The following is a 4,733-nucleotide window of genomic DNA, read 5'->3' on the forward strand; positions in this document are numbered from 1 at the left end:
TTAAATAGGTGGAATCATTTGAAAAGTTCGGTCAACTATTGACTTTTACTTTTCATACAACTCAATTGACGCATCATTTTCGCGTGTACGATCTAAACAAAATTTAGAACAAATTACTCAAAAAAATGATTTTTTGGGTAGACAGGTAAATTTCCCGAAGCACCAATTTTTAGCGGTGAGTTGTGTTTGGTATTTTCGCTCTGCGTGACCTCGGCTCCAATATTTTTATAAAGTCAAAAATCAATAACTTAAGCTAAAATTTATACAGGGGTTTATTGAATGTATTATCCAGCCTCTGTTAAATTTTCATAAGTTTTGAATGTTTTTAAGTCGATCATTTAGACTCTCAAAGTTGGTAATCCGTAGCAGTTTTTATCGCATAACGCGTCTACTAAAATGGACCTAACTCCCAGACCGTAAGTCGGAATCAAGCAAATCAAGCGCATAAACGATCCTCGTGACTCTATAACTTACAGTCCATTACATTCCCAAAAAACAATTTAAAAATATGGTGTTTCTACAGAAAACTTTGCTACCTAAAATCAAGCATTATAACGACGTAACGAAGGCGATCCTCGACAATTTATACATCCTCCTTAGCTCAAGAACTCAATACTTGGTAAACATGACATATATCATAAATCCATAGTTTTCTTGGTAAAACTTTAACTTAACAAAGTGGTGAAGAAGGTTTTATAGATCCTTTGAGAGCTCTTCTTGAATGAAGAGACCTTTTAGTTTCCTTAACTATCATTAGCTCATCAAGAAAATAATAAAACAAACTAGGGGTTACTATTTATTTACTATTCATCATCATCTTCAATAATTTCTTTACCTATCAAGAACTTGAAAAAATCGGGTGAAAGAATTAAATTACCTTAGTATAGTGGTAGAGAAGCCTAGGAATTAATCTGGAAATTTCTCCATGGCTCAAGCTTAAGATTTTGATTTGCATTTCTTCATTTTTCTTATTTTGGTCGAATGAAAAAAATGAGGGAGAAAGTGGGAGTTGCTTGGATTGTTTTGGAAGAGTTGGCTACTTTATGACAAATATTTTGTATATGTAATGTTTAATCCTCAAAAAGCATTAAATTTCAAATCCTAGTTCATAGCTTACACACCAAGTTTGTCAAGCTCTTTAATCATCATAAAAAATAATCCTTATTTTAAGGAATGTTGTCTTTCAGTAGCTTTTAATTTAATTTACTATCTTGGATAATTTGTTGCTAATTAGTTTGAATGGGATTTGCATGGAATTTGCACGGCCTTGGTTCATTTATTCATTCATTTACGTAATCACTTAACCGTTCCCTCGTAATCTTAATAAATCCTCATAAGTGGTTCGCGGTGTAAATCTTTTAATCATAATCCTTATCTTTTCTCATACTTGAACTTGGGTTTTATTCGTAAGATTTTAAATTCTTGTCCATAGTGCAATTCTCGTATTCCTCGATAGCTCGTAAAATAATGCCATCTTGAAATATTGGTTTTCTTCAAAATTAACGACTTTTACATACACTCATTTGGTACGTGCATCCATAATATCAACTCAGAAATTTTATTTAAATACTCGTATATAGTGTGATCATAAAAGTTTTTATTAAATGCAAGATTTTTATTCATACAAGTCTTTTACCGTTATTAGAAATTCAGGTTTTTAAATGAGTAGTGTTATGTAAGACATGCCTGTATAATAACAAGACTAAGTCATATTGACAACCCTAAGATTAAGTTGTATGATAATCAATATTTCTATTCTGTAATTGTATTCCTTGAGTCTGTAAAAATGTTTAGTAGATTAGACTGGGTGATTTTTTTTGTGAACAGTTTCAAGCTAAGGAATAAACTCTAGAAGAAGATCAAATCCTGATCATGCCTCAGAAAAAAGTGTAGCAACTTTGAGTTGAATAATGTTGTTATAGGAAAAATGTTCTAAGTCAAGATATCGACAAGTCATAAATCAAGTGATATCAAGAACTTAGTTGAGAAGTCCAAAATAACTTGTAGAGAAGTCCCAAGAAATATCGACAAATTAAATGAAGATGTATAGAACTGAAGATATCGAAAAGTCATTTCTGCATGTAGAGATCTCAGAGATATCGACCAGAAAAAAAATGTTTATGTAAGGATATCAGAGGTATCGACAAGTCATTTCTCCATACAGAGATCTCAGAAATATCGATAAGTCAATTTATATGTAAAGAACTGGAGACCTCAACAAGTCAAATATACATGTAGGGAACTCAAGATATCGATAAGTCATTAAACTTATCGATATGTCACTTCTCTACATGTTGAGTGGCATTTATGACACTTTATTATGCTCTAATAAGCTTTGAATTGATGCATTTGTACTCAAGTTGTTAAGTGTTTTAACGTGTTTTCTAGTGTTTTTACATTTCAGGCATTAATTTGTGAATCAGGTGAATTAACATTATTTTGGTGCTAATTTGGTGTCAAGGTGGTGTTGGAATAAAAGCTCGTGGAAAGCCGGCTCGAAGCAGCAAGGAAAAAGATGAAATCTGAGTTTTTTCCCAGACGGACGGTGCGCCCGCGTTGTGATAGCATGCGTCCGCGCCAGGATTCCAAAAAGGCAGCGCGCCTGCGCTGTGATAGCGCGCGCCCGCGCTGTGATAGCGCGCGCCCGCGCCGGTGCGAAAAATATGACTCCTGATTCTAATTTGATTCTAAGTGGGAAGACTTCCAGATTACAAAGAGCTGCTATATATATTCAAATAAGAACATTTTCATGAGAGAGACGTACCAGAGCGCAAGGAGAGCCGTAAAAAAAACCATTTTAAGTAAGATTCAACGAAGATGAAGAAGATCTTGTTTTTACTTGTGAATCTTTGTTTTAAGTTGCATTTGGATGCTAGTTTTCTTACTTATGAACCTTACTCTTGTTTTGTACTTGGTTTTATTTATTCCTTATAAAGACTATGTTTGTTATACCATGCTTTCATCGGAACTCACGTTGATGATGAGTCCGATTATGGTCTAATCGTTATCGTGGGGTTCTAGCGGATTTATTTATGGATTTCTTTAGTTAAATTGTTTCGATGCCTTAGTATGTGGTGATTGATTGATAACCTAGTATTGGTTGTGCGTATTCGTCTTATGAGCGTCACGAACTTATAAGATAGTGTGTTAATTCTTAATGAAGTGACAGTGAATTTAAAGATTTAGAACTTGCCATGCTAGCATAGGTTCATGTATTGTTATGCATGATTCATAGGTATTTTTAATCATCTTACTTTCCCTGTGTAATCAGGATAGATAACTTGTGCTTAAACCGTTATGTTGTCAAATTCTATAGACATATAGGTTCTCAATATAATTGGTGTCTATTCAGCTTCGATCTCTTTTATGGATGTCTAGTAGTATGGTACTCGTGCAACGAAAGTTGGCGTTTATCAGTTTCGTGTTCTCTGATTAGTGTCATCACCATTGCATGCTAAGGTTGAGAACAATAAGGCTATTGAATGAAGTATTTAATGAAGTTAGAATCCCATATTTATCATATATATTAATTTAATCAATCTTATTCTCTTATTTATAATTGTTAGTTTAATTCTTAGTTATAAACAACCTCAATTTGTTAACGTCTTAGCATTGAATAATAATCATACATTATTGCTTAAGTGCGTGAATTAATTAGTTAACCAATACAGTCTCTGTGGGAACGAACTAGAAAAGATTTTATATTACTTGTGAACGCGTATACTTGCGTGTATTATTAGCGCGTGTTTAGCGACTAACAAGTTTTTGGCACCGCTGCTGGGGACTGCAGTGTTAATTATTAGTTTATGTATTTTCCATCAGTGGTCGTTAAAGTTCATTGACTCAGAAATTGTTACTTAGTTGTTTCCTTGTTTTATTTCAGGTACTCTAACGAGGGTGTATGCATACGCGTTCGCGTACTCGTAAGAGAAATCTGGATCAAGCCGAGGAGGAAGCGATAGTGGTTCGTAAGGAAGTTTTTGAGGAAGAAAAGAAGTTAGAAGAAGAAATGAAAGTTAAAGAACCAGCTTTAGTAGAGATTGGTGATCAAGCGGAAAATCCGAAGGCTTTGATGGACTATTCTCAGACTAAGATCCATGACATTCAGTCAAGCATCTTCAGGCCATCAGGGCTAATACTGTTGAGATTAAGTCAAGCACGATCCAGATGATACAGAACTCAGTTTAGTTTCGGGGTTCTCCTACTGAAGACCCAACATGCATATCAGGGATTTCATCGAGATCTGCGACACTTTCAGGTTCAATGATGTTACTGAAGATGCTATCAAGCTACGACTCTTCCCATTCTCTCTAAGGGACAAGGCTAATTGTTGGTTACATTCTCTACTAGAAGGGTTTATCACCACTTGGGAAGATCTTGCTCAAAAGTTTCTCACTAAATTCTTCACTATGGCGAAGACTGCTGCAATCAGGAATGCTCTTACTCAGTTCGCTCATCAAATAGGGGAATCTCTGTGTGAGGCTTGAGATCGATATAAGGAGATGCTAAGGAAGTGCCCACACCATGGCATGCCTGATTGGATGACTATCAACTATTTCTATAATGGATTGGGTGCTACTTCTAGACCCATGCTCGATGCAGCATCAGGAGGAGCCTTGTGGGCTAAAAGCTACGATGAAGCTTATGAACTTATTGAACTGATGGCTGATGATGAGTACCAGAATCCTTCCTAGAGGCTGACTCAGGGAAAAGTCGCAGGAATTCTGGAGTTG

The 4,733-nt window shown here is 35.2% G+C and overlaps 1 non-coding gene across 1 annotated transcript; it reads right to left on the bottom strand.

The window, feature by feature from the left end:
• Positions 1-4,424: 4,424 nt before the first annotated feature.
• Positions 4,425-4,531, bottom strand: LOC141699517 (small nucleolar RNA R71). Its single transcript, XR_012565974.1, has one exon. It is a non-coding gene; the product is annotated as a small nucleolar RNA R71 (small nucleolar RNA).
• Positions 4,532-4,733: the final 202 nt, after the last annotated feature.

Source organism: Apium graveolens, chromosome 11 (genome assembly GCF_009905375.1).
Source record: "Apium graveolens cultivar Ventura chromosome 11, ASM990537v1, whole genome shotgun sequence".
Classification (NCBI taxonomy): Eukaryota; Viridiplantae; Streptophyta; class Magnoliopsida; order Apiales; family Apiaceae; genus Apium; species Apium graveolens.